Genomic DNA, 12720 nt, shown 5'->3' with positions numbered 1-12720 from the left:
CCGGAGCATGTATGTAACTATGTAACACAGGCATACCCCGCATTAACATACGCAATGGGACCGGAGCATGTATGTAAAGCGAAAATGTACTTAAAGTGAAGCACTCCCTTTTTCCACTTATTGATGCATGTACTGTACTGCAATCATCATATATGTGCATAACTGATGTAAATAACGCATGTGTAACAGGCCCTATAGTCTCCCCGCTTGCACACAGCTTCGGTACAGGTAGGGAGCCAGTATTGCTGTTCAGGACGTGCTGACAGGCGCATGCGTGAGCTGCCGTTTGCCTATTGGGCGATATGTACTTACTCGCGAGTGTACTTAAAGTGAGTGTACTTAAAGCGGGGTATGCCTGTACACAACTTATGGTGGGTATAAAATAGTCGCTGCCTGCAGCAAACGATTTGCACAGTATAAGGAAATAAACAGGTTGGGCCCAATGTATGTTATCCAGATCAGATGATACTGATTGTTTACAGCATTGTCCTATTCACTAAACCCTTCCATCATTGTAAGATTATGGTGGCGGGGGGCGGGGGGCGGGGGGCGGGAGGCGGGGGGAGGTGTTTATCATTCAGTTATTGTGACACTATTTTTAGTGTATCTCCTCTTAAATGTTACTTCACTCCTTCCTTTCCCACGTTGGAGCTGTTCCTACTGTCGATCACGCACATATTCCCTAGCATTGCAGTTTGGATGTACCCTTCCCTTTTGTTTCCCAACTACAACTAATTATATAATACATACTCTCTTACAGCCCTGTTGGGACCTACAGACGAGCTACACCGGGAAGTGGTTCTAGGCTTAAAATACTTTGGCCAAAGAATTGAACTAAATGACCCTTGCTTATGAAAACATATACAGATAAGTTATTTAACTATATAATATGACAAGTTAGATGTAGCACTGAGGCCTTTTTGTCTTCTCTTCTATACATGAGGTCACAATCTTAGTGGCACTGTTTTTGACACAATATATATATGATGTGGTGTATGTGGGTTCTAAGCTCACAGGGGCTGTGTGCGTATGCTCTCCTGCAAAATATATTTCACAAATATCACATGTAGTGTAGATCAATCTCATCTCTCCCTATAAGGGACTCAAGGAGTTAAACTCCCTTTACAAGGCAGGAAACTATACTGGTGTCTGGTTTCCTATGTGAGCTGGGAGGCAGATATAATTAACTCCTGATTGAGCAGGGTGTAAAACATAGGAAGTTGCCAGAGACAGTGAATTAGTTTAACCCTAGGAGAGTAGAGACGCTTCTCCCAACCAGGAGGGACCCTGGCTGTTCTGGACCATAAGACTGAGGGAACCAGGCCTGCGGGGTCTAGCTGGGACTCCCACCCAGGATACAGATTTCAGAGGTCTTTTCTCTGCTCATTTTCAAGATTCAATTGCAAATCATTTTCCATGGCGGCCTTCCATTACCATAGAAATACTAATGAGTAATGAATATGTAAAGACACTTTACTCATTGTAATTCTAATACCATATACTGAAAAGCCTAATGCGCTGTCACTTAATATAGCTGTTTCTGTACAGTATGTATCGTGCCAGAGTGCCTAAATGATAGAAGTATGAACAGGTACGGATTGCTTTTCATTTTGTTTGTGTTCATTTCTATTACTCTTATCCATGTATGTGTACAGATGCAGCCACCACGATTCGACCATTTCTCGAGATGAAAAACGCAACATGCCACAATATCTCGTGAGGTGGACCGCAGCCAGACTAATGGCCCATCAGATTAACACAAAAAGGGGTCGCTGCTGTGTGAATTCTACTGGGTTCTACTCATCTGCAAGAGACCGACTGAATCAGTCACTCTACCTGCGCGTCTCTTACAGGCATATGCGGGGGGGGTTAATTTAATTTTAAAATTACAGTTGCAGGGGGCCTGTACCTCAGGAAGTACGGGGTCCCTGGTCCTGAAATCAATCCGGATCAGCTCCGGAGACCCCCTGCTACAATACTGTAATGTTAAAATTAAATACAACCCCTGCGATCGCCTGTTAGAGGCGTGCTGGTAGTGTCTGATTCACTCTCTTACTGCGCGTTTCTTACAGACAGGTAAATCCCTGTAGGATTCACACAACAGGGACCCCTGCTGTGTTAATCTGCAGGGCCATTAGTCTGCTGCGGGATATCTCACCGAAATCTCAAATGTTGGCGCGATATGGTCGAATGTTGGTGGCTGCATCTGTAGTTTGTTATACTTTATATGATGAGTGCGGTTCTCCTGTAAAGTTCATTGTATTGGTTTATGCTATATAAAATGAGTGTAAAACGAAACTAATGTAATTCATGTAATACTAAAACTATACTGTAAATACATCTTTAATACCATTTATATACAGTAACAAAAGACAAAAATACTCAATGTTACATCCAATGTGACAAAAAACATACTTCAATGTTGGTATTCTCATGAATAAGGGTCATTTAGTTAAACCCTTTGGCCAAAGTGTTATAAGCCTGCAGCCATGTCACGGCATGATCAGTATGCAGGTGCTAACACTACCTGTGATGTTAATACCATTTAATGTCACTCTTGGTTGAGCCCTTTTCAGTAGAATATCCTATAAATAACACTTACTGTACATGGCATTATTAGTATAGCGGGGTACCCCCTGGCTACTAAATCTACCCAATGGGCTGGCAGTAAACCCTGGTGTTCACAGGTTTGCCAGTAGTTATCATGGGGTTTTACCCCTTCATCCTTTGGTGCTGCGCTTGAGTGACAGCAGGGGGTGGCATATCCTGTTATGGCTGGGCCAATGCCCGGCCTCTGGCTGTATTTAAGGGCAGGACCGCCCTAAAGTTGGGTTGTTGACCTTCCCCATGAGGAAGGCAGGTCATGACTGGGAGCCTGAGATTGGGGCCTTCCTATGTGCTCTTCCCTCCGGGGAGGAGTGTAGTGACTATACCTCTGCCAGGGAGGTGGGGAAGAGCTAGAATGACTGCGGGTGCCCTAAGCCCGTAGTGACTGTCCTGGGACTATCTCCGGCGAGAGAAGAGACTGTGATCCGACAGGTGACTGCCGAGTACCTGTATTACTGCAATAAGAGTAGTAATAAACCTGTTCCTGTTTTGCAATATACCTCCTGCCTGGTGTGTGATCTAATTGGGGGGAGAGTTACAGTTCTACCGTGGGAGATCGCCTCCATATCCCTGGAGCCTGCGGCAGATGGAGGCGCTGCACTGCTAAGTATTACGTGGGTTATGGACCTGAGAAGGCTGTTCCTGTGTCCCAAAGTTACTGCAGACGACTCAGCCCTCTTGTTACCAGCAGCTATGCATCACAAACACCCAGTAAGTGCCCCGATAAGCGATTGGGGGGGGGGGGGGGGCGGGAAACACCGTTACATTAGTAAAAAAATACATAAAGTTAACGTAATTTACTGTATACCAGTTTGATATGCAGCTTACTATATATCTATATCACAATTCTGTTAGCCTACTCTGTTACAATGCGGTAAATACACTACAGTACGAACATATTTTAAAATAATGAATTATGTGTTAGTTAGTATAATGACATATGTAGTATCTATTTTTGAACAAAAGCCAACAGTTTTAACTTAAAGTAATCTTTAGAACGGTGTTCAAATTGTCAAATAGTAAGTTGTGGTATTCACCTACAGTAGTTTATTTTATTTATTTTTTAGCTTTCAACGATATCTTTTTATAGGTCAGATTATTGGTTTTGACTGACAGGTTATCTTGTTTTTCATGAACTTTAGAGGTTCTTTGATATGTTGCAGGCCACGGTTTGCATTACACGACTTTGGTACACTGTGTCTCTTTGGGCTGATGAAGTTGTCCTGCTGTGAAAGAGCTACAGAATAGTACAAATAAATCCTCTTCACTGCTTTTAAAACCATAACACACTGCAGAACCTGCATTGCAGTTACCAGCAGATCTCTCTGAAACCATTTTGAAGTGTGATTTGTGACTATTGTTTGCATTGCTGCAATGAAATGGCTTGGTTGCACATAACCAAATGCAATGCATGCAAGACAAGTTTGGCAATGTTGGGAAGCCATGCATACTCTAAACACAATACATTAGACTTCGACCACTGGTGAAGAGTCCAAGAGAAATTGGCAGTGTGCACTAACTATGCATTGCAAAGCTTGTATTTCTAGACAACTATTGCACAGGGGTAACCAACTCCGGTCCTCACAAGCTGGCCAGGTTTTCAGGATATCAGACTGAGCCACCTGTGCTGAAGCAGGGATATCCTGAAAACCTGACCTGTTGGTAGCTCTTGGGGACTGGAGTTGACCCCCCCCCCCCCCTTCTGCACCAGTGTAACAAAAGAGCAAAGTGAGCACCGTCAAGCAGGTTAATAAGATAAATTCACTTTTTTATTAATCTTGTTTATTTACCTTGTAAATTTCTTCTCGAAGTAAGAATGTCCCAAAAAGCTCAAGTGAATCCTGCCGCTGACAAGCGGCCTCCTCTGCGTTTCTCTTCACATGATATTGCACTGAACACATTTGGACAAAGCTATGCAACTAGTCCGACAGGTTTGTGCAGCTATGGGGTGTGAGCTGAAGCTGCAATAGCAGTTTAAACTGTTCCTGTTTTCCCTTCACAGACTGATCTGCCCTTAAAGAAGCAAAGAACAAAGCAGTAAAAGTGTACATTTTCTATGTTTAATTTCCTATTTCTCGTCCTATACATTTGAGTTTTAGTTATATTAGTCATACTGTAGAGACCAACAAAGAATTCTCCATGAAGCCTCTGTACATTACATTCAGTAACACAAATCACTGGAATTGTGTGCACTATTTCCCCCGTACAGCTCAGAATCTTTAATGATATCAAAATCCACTGCGCCAGCACAGGGCTGAATGCAACAACTTGAGATGACTCAGTAATAGTATTCAGCACAGAAGACAGAGTAGGCGGTGATCTGGCTGTGGGGTTATGGGGGGGGAGTTAGTGCTGGTAGGTGTTGCCAGTCCTGAAAGAATAGTAGTCATTTTTATAGGAAGATTAGAGCATATCCTGAAGGAACGGCTCAGTGAGTAAGGCTGCGGTCCCAGTGCGTTCTACGTGCGCTGTGCGTACAAGCACCGCCCCCCAATCAGACCGCGCCCAGTACCTGCCTCGGCGCGCGCATTTGGCAGCTGCGCTCTACTGCAAAGTTTTCTCAAATACAAAAAGATTGTATTTGGAACTTGCGCCGGAGGCGTAGCCACGCCCTAGCCAGTGAGTCAGCCAATGAGGGCGAACCAGCCACGTGAGCTCATGGCCACGCCCCCTCCCGTCACAATCTCTCCCAAGACCGCAGATCGCGGTGAAGCGCTGTGCACCTGCCGGGGGCGCGTGCTACAGTGCACACTGGGACCGCAGCCTAAAGGCAGACTCTGAAAACAATGGGTTTGCAGCAGGGGAGCCGGGTTCTAATCCTGCCGTCAGATTCATGTGACCTTGGGCAAGTCGTTTTATCTCCCTGTGCCTCAGGCCAAAAAATAGATTGTAAGCTCTAAGGGTTAGGCACCTTTGTCTGCAAAAACATATGTACAGTGCTGGGTACACTACAGATGCAGTCACATTAATTAGCTGTTTTCCCCCAAGGAAACTGCAGCTGAAATGCAGCTTCCCCACAGCCGAGGAGTAATTGCCTGCTGGGAATTCCCCTCCTTGCACTGCACTTCCGATGCGGGTTCATCTGCAGGGCCAGTCCAGGGCCGGGAGGAGATGCATCTGACTGCAACAGTACACAGTGCAATACCAGGACAAAGTAATACTATTATTCACATCAATATGTCTAAGGACCCTTATTAAATAAACACCACCAGTCTCCACCTCCCATGACAGATTGGGGTATCCCACAGGAAACGAGTATGGTGCTGTCGGTCTCAGCATATCAGATCTTTAGGCTGGGTTCCCAGTGGCCACGGCTGGGTCCCCAGTGGCACGGCTGGGTCCCCAGTGGCCCTGGCTGCACCCACGTCAGTGCGCCTGACCGCGCGTGCACAGGTAAAAGCTGCGATCTGTGGTCTTGGGGTAGCAGTGGGATGCGCGGGGGACGGTCTACACAATATGCACAACCATTGGTTGCTAGTCAACCATGTGACCGCGTCACTGCAGGGAAAGACAAAATCCTTGTCCTCCCTTCCAGCGGTCGCGTCATCGCACTTTGCGCGCCCACACCCGGCGACCGGGGTCTGCCCCATAGAGGGCTGTGCTCTGGTGTGTGGTGCGCAGGCCATAGCGTGCGCAGCAGCGGCCACTGGGGACCCAGCCTTATGCTTAACGGTTTGACTACAGATGGCATCATAACAGTGGCGTAGCTAGACATGTGCGGTCCCCCAGGCAAAAAAAAATTCATGTCTCTCTCTCTGTATTTGCGCTCTCTCTCTTTTATTCTCGTTGCTCTATCTTTCCTCTCTTTGCTCTCTCTCTCTTTGCGTGCGCTCTCTCATGACTTTCTTTTCCCTCTTACGTATTTCTCTCTTGTACGTAATTTTCTCTGTGTCTCTTCCTTCCTGTATCCTTTTCATGCCTGTTTTTAATCCCGTGATTTAACCCTTCCTCTCCCTCTCACCTTTCCCAGCCTGTCTCTCAGGCTGCAGCTCCAGCCTCGCCCACTGACCGAGGCTCCGCCTCTTCCCCTCCCTCTCACCTTTCTCAGCCTGTCTCTTAGGCCGCGCTTAGGGAGCAGCCCCAGTCCCTTCTACAGCGCACGCCTCGGCGTGCGCTGTGCGTTCAAGCTCCGCCCCCCCAGTGAGGCCAGTCCCAATTACTACCTTTTCAGGTTTTCAGTCAGGCAGGGGAATTTAAACTCAGAGTTTGTGATGGAGGCGTGGCCACGCCCCCGCCGGCGGTAGTCCTTGCTACGGTGACGGGACAGTGTGATGTAATCCATCGCCATTGTAGCAGCGATTTTTGCTTATAGTGTTAGGCCTCAATTATAGCAAAAACTGCAGAGCTGCAAAGCGATCTGGTGACGTCCTTGTAGCCGTGCTACAAGTGCACATGCAGAAGAGATTTGTAGCGCTACTGCAGGGAGACATGCACAGTTCTTCACTTCCTGGTTTGTTGAAGATGCACGTGTGTGACGAGTGCACACCACAAACAGGATGGGACCGCGAGGCTGAGGTGGGGATGTCAGAATACACCGATCTGCAACCGCTTAACCATGTCCGGATTGCAGAGTCGTGGTCGTGTAGCTTGGTCAGGGTAGGTTAGAATGGTTGTGATACTTGATGTGGTCTGGGGTTGTAGAACTCGGATTGTCGTGGTACTCGCCATGGTCTAGGATTGGAGAAGTCGGATGGTCATTGTGCATAGCCGGGGTCCAGAAGTAGAGAAGATGGGAGTCCAAAAGCGACCCGAGGTCAGGGGTCAGAGATGGCGCAGGGAGCCAATGGGAAGGCTAGCGGGCAATGAGTCATGAATAAATTACAGATAGGTTGTCCAGTTATAGGAACAGGTGGAGTGCACCGCAGGTGTGGAGTAATTGATGTTCTTAACCCCTCGTGTGTCCCTGGGGATGCGGCGCCAGCGTGGAGTGTGAGCAGAAGAGCCCTCCGTTGCGTCACGGGACGGACTGCGGGGATGGAGCCTATGTCCGGTATTGGTAGTGGGAATGCAGCGCTCGCTTTAGGCTAAGGCCCCGCTCCCAGAGTCAGCGCACCCGCACTGCAGACAGGCGGTGCGCTGAGATACACAGACCGCGATATGCGGTCTGTAGGGAGCGGGAGCCGGAGCGGGAGGTGGGCGGGAGTGGGAGGCTTGACAGGGAGGGGGGGCGTGGCTTGAGCGGAGGGACCCGCTACTCTCCCCCCCCTCTCCCTCCACGGACTCTGGCTGGAGCTGGAGCTGCTGAGGGTAAGTTTAAACACACACACACGCAGGCACTCATACATACACACACACACACACAGGCAGGCAGGCAGGCAGGCATTCACGCACTCATACACACACACAGACAGAGGCAGGCACTCACGCACTCAGGCACACACATACACACACAGACAGGCACGCACGCACTCAGACACACACACAGACAGGCACTCACCTGCTTTCACTCCACACTCCTCCCCGCTCCCCGAAGCCTCTCCTCCTCCCGAAGCCTCCCCTCCCCATTGGCTCACAGCCACACCACGTGACGCGTCAACGCTAGGAAACACCATTCTCTTGTGTCTCCTAGCGGCTGACGCGCCACAGCGTGTAGTCAGCTGTGCCGCCAGGGGGGACCGGGACCGGCTCGCGAGGATTCCCCTGCTGGTGGGGAACTCGCGACATAGCCGCCCGCGCCAACGAGCGCAGCGGGACCGAGGCCTTAGGCCGGTCCGTGAGTTGTCCATCCGACTGACAGCACGACTCCTGTGTAGAGACTCAGAGTGAGGTGCGTCACCCCTCTCGTCGCAGGGCAGTTGGTGAGACCGAGGTCCAATCCTCACTCTGTGATTGGCCATGCAAATCATGTGATGCGGCCATATTGTGAAAAAAACAAAATCTCAAATCTCCTCAAGAGACAAGCGCTCTGCAGTACGTAGCGCCGCTTACGCCGCGCTTGGTATGTGCACTCTTCATGGTTTTGTTTAAATTTGTTTTTCACGCGCGATACGTCACTGGATCGCTTTGCAGCTCTGCCGTTTTTGGTATAATTGAGGCCCTAGAGACAAGAGGTGGCGACCGGGGGGCGTGGCCGTGAGCGGTTCGCTCTGATTGGCTTAACCTCTGAAAAATCAATTTTCATTAACCTTCCAGCGATCGCGACCATGCCGTCGCTCCTTCGCGTCGCTGCTACTATAGGTGCACATGACAGATTAAATACATTTGTTTTGACGCGACGTTGCGTCACCGGGACTATAAGCACTGCCTTAGGCTGCAGTCCCATCCCCGCCCCTTCCCTCCCTCTCACCTGTCCCAGCCTGTCTCTTAGTCCGCGCTTATAGTCCTTTCTACAGCGACAGCGACGTCAAACTGCGGTTGCTGAAAAATCAAATGTAATTGACTTCCAGCGATCACGACCAAGCCGTTGCTCCGTCCCTAGTATAAGCGCACGCGGCGGATTCAATACATTTGTTTTGATGCAACGTCACATCGCCGTCCCCGGGGCTATAAGCGCGGCCTCAGGTTGCATTTCCAGCCCCGCCCACAGACCAAGGCTCCACCCCTTCCCTCCCTCTTACCTTTCCCAGCCTGTCTCTCAGGCTGCAGCTCTAGCCCCACCCACTGACCGAGGCCCCACCCCTTCCTTCCCTCTCACAGCCTGTCTCTCAGGCTGCAGCCCCGCCTACTGACTGAGGCTCCACCCCTTCCCCTCCCTCTCACCTTTCCCAGCCTGTCTCTCAGGCTGCAGCTCCAGCTCCGCCACTGATTGAGTCCTCGCCCCTCCCTCTCACCTTTCCCAGCCTGTCTCTCAGGCTGCATCTCCAGCCCCACGCTGCACTATTTGAGGCCCCGCCACCTGACCTAGGCCCCGCCCACCTTCAGAGGAAGGCATTTCCCCTCTGTGCTTCCTATTGCATCTCAGGCCTTGCAATGTGACAGCGAAAGCGGGCCCCCCAAGAGTGCGGGCCCCCGGGCTTTAGCTGCGCTCCTGCGTCATAAATACTTTGCAAACAAAGCACAGAGCACAGTGTACATTTTACCCATGGCTCTGAGGAATGGCAAACTGCCTGATCACCAAAAGCATTAAATAATTATTGTAAAAAAAGATTTACAAAAGTTCACATAACTGGTTTCTCAAAAACTATTTTGTTCCTTAATCTATCATTCACATGCTAAGCATTCTGATTGAATTAACTTGAGAAAGGCAAAACTGGGAAAATAGAACATAAGAGTTTCTCACAATATCTTCTATTTTTTAATTATTTTTCAGTTATATTTTAGATTTACACTTTTTTTTATGATTGTATACTTATTTAAAGCATTTGTAATGCTTTATTATGCTATTGTAGCAATTTCCTTCTTATTTTGAGATCATTTTTTTTATTGTTGATAATTTGGTAAAAATCCCCAAAAAATTTAGACCCAAAACACAATTAAAAAAAAAACAACTAAAACGAAAGTGTCCACCCGTAGTATTAACTAAACTGTACTATCCAAATGTGCATAATTACTGCTGCTCAATGTAAGCATCTATTATGCACATAAAGTATATGAAATTAACGTTCCAATATTCTGTACTGTACATAATCTAAGTAACACCTTCACTATTCAAGGGACAGTCCCAACTAAAACCAAACTATACTAACTGCAATGACATGTTTTAGGGGTTAAATTTGGGTGAGTGATGCCTCTTTATCAAAATGTAACGCTTACAGCCAGGGTGTCCAATTTCGGTCTTCAAAAGCTACCGTAAGGTTTTCAGGCTCAGCCTTCGACTGCACCTCCTGTGCTGAAGCAGGGATATTCGGAAAACCTGAACGGTTGATGGCTCTTGAGGACTGGAGTTGGCTACCCCTGCATTACAGAATCAGTCTTTGTAAATATATGTGTAAAATGAGTTTGTTAACATGGTGCCTTTTAAAAGTGTAGAGGTAATCTCAAATATAAAGGTGGTGTTAAATTGTCCGCACTGCGCCATTGCTATTCCTGTAATTAGAAGCCTATTTAGAGTATGGCACCACAGAGTCATTAGCACTGTAGCTAGTCTTAAAATATGATAATGATAGCTTAGCTTTTTTCTATGCATCCTTTTGTATCTGTTTTGCTATCATACTGTACATTATGTGTTTGCTTGGATATTTAGTAGGAGCTGGACATTTATGGACTGGAAGAGTCTCCGGTTTGTGTACTGTACATCGCCCTGCGGAGTCACTACATGCTACATGGGTGCAGTGCACCGCTCCCACAACATTTGGAAGGTAGAGAGGGGAACCATTGGAGGTCCAGAAGCAAAACTGTTATTGTCCAATGTCTTCATGTCCATCTTTAGGTACGTCTCATATGTTGGAGACGGAGTGCATGAAAGATGCTGTTTCCAAGGCAGAATGGACAGGATTACTAGTTAGGAGGAGTCAATTATAGTATTTTAAAAGATCATTAAAATTAGGTACTGTATGTTACAGTATGTTAGGATACAGAGAGCATGAAGGATGCTATTTCCCCTTGATAATTTTTAAAAAATATATTTTTACTTTGTGGCCCTAACAACTTGCTCTTGATGCAGCAATGTCAGACTGACAAAATGCTAAAAAGTTTTGCAGCAGAATGAAAATCTATGCTGGGCATGACAAAAATAGAAATCTGGTCATAGTAAGCCTATACACAATGACAACATTTAAATAAAAGGAGTATGTCATTGGGCCCTTCCTGGTATTAGAAATGAAATAGTCGCAGGGCATACATAGCACAAGTGAAGCACCGTACCAACATGGGCGATGTTACATCTGTGGCTGGCAATGTTTGGGTCTCACAAAATGGTTACAAAATAAAATATAGAACAATGAAACTGGCATGTTGGCAACTGACATTGATTATAATAGTGGTGGTTTGTTACTGTATATTGGATATAAAGTACATGAAAGGTGTTGTTTCCAAGTCAGACAGGACAAGGGTAGTAGTTAGAAGGAGGAGGAGACTATTTAGAAAGACCATTTAAAGCAGCAGTTAAAGTAATATCCTATGTGTTTTTTTGTTTTAAATAAATCAGTTCTGTACTATTAGAAAATACTTGTAGCATTTTTTTTAACAATTTAAAGACATTTTTAATGTATACTAATGTAACAAGCATTTTTGTTCCTATAGCAACCATTTACAAAGTCACATCACCGTTCCCTTCTGAACCAGCATCACTTTTTTGAGTCCTGCCCTCTTTAGCAGTGAACCAATTGAATCTAGTGGTTACCTGGTCACATGATCTTCCTCACAGAACTTTGGCTCTCAGTGCAGCAGAAGATTACCCAAGATGCATTTAGTGAACCCCCAGCCAATTTCAGATATCAATTACAGGAGAATGGATCGATCAGCAGCTTAGCTAATCGCTTCTCAGTGTGCAGATTGTATTGATGCACATTGAATGAAATAAAAATATTTTAAAACGACAGTTTGGACTGCAGCTTTAAATTAAGCCTGTTACATGATGTTGGAAACTGAGTGCATAAAGGGTGCTGTTCACTTTGTGACCCTGAGATCTTTGCTCTTGTAAGGATCTCCAACATGGATGCCCGCTAAATTCGCTGCCTCTACCAACATGGCCGCCAAGGCAGGAAGTCAGCCTCTGTTTGAGCTGGACGGCTCACACCTGTCATCTCCATGTACAAGGCTTCCATTCCCCTCTCTGCTTGCCTGTGCAAGGTTCTCCATGCATAGTATGCACCTTTTGTTGCTGTTTTGCTTGCCTCAGACCCTTGCCTGCCTTGTGACCAAGGCCATTCTGCCTCGGTTTTGTAACCTCTACTCAGCTGCTGCATCCTGCCCTGAAACTGGACCCCACTATTCTTACTGATCCATGATCTAGATCCCAGGTACGGGTCGATCTAAACTCAGTTCCAAAGTGCAGGGAAACAGTTTCAGACGAGGAGAATCGGGCTTGTGCAGCCAACCCAACATAGACAAATTCCTGAAAGTGCAGGTCTCCTCTAGGACAGAGGTACAACGTACATCTCTACTCACAGATTCACAATGCAATTCTCCATTTATTGTAACAGCCGAGAACAGTGGAAAGACAATGTTTTAGGTCCCATAAGGACCTTTCATCAGGTAAATCAGCGGTGCGCAAAGTGGGGGGTGATGGGGTTA

At 46.9% G+C, this 12720-nt stretch overlaps 1 protein-coding gene across 6 annotated transcripts in view; it reads right to left on the bottom strand.

Moving 5' to 3' along the window:
• Positions 1-12720, bottom strand: part of LOC142470139 (anoctamin-10-like) — an 80223-nt gene that overhangs the window by 66593 nt on the left and 910 nt on the right. For 4 of the 6 annotated variants that reach the window (XR_012789180.1, XM_075577094.1, XM_075577093.1 and 1 more), the window contains exon 2: positions 4398-4620. The exons of 1 other annotated variant lie outside the window; for it this stretch is intronic. The gene's annotated coding sequence lies outside the window, so the exon portion shown is untranslated. The remainder of the gene's footprint in view (positions 1-4397; positions 4621-12720) is intronic. One more of the 6 variants, XM_075577095.1, reaches the window with a different exon arrangement.

The sequence above is a fragment of the Ascaphus truei genome, chromosome 19, assembly GCF_040206685.1.
Source record: "Ascaphus truei isolate aAscTru1 chromosome 19, aAscTru1.hap1, whole genome shotgun sequence".
Classification (NCBI taxonomy): Eukaryota; Metazoa; Chordata; class Amphibia; order Anura; family Ascaphidae; genus Ascaphus; species Ascaphus truei.
The sequence above is the reverse complement of the archived record's forward strand: the minus strand, read 5'-3'. Positions and strand labels throughout refer to the sequence as shown.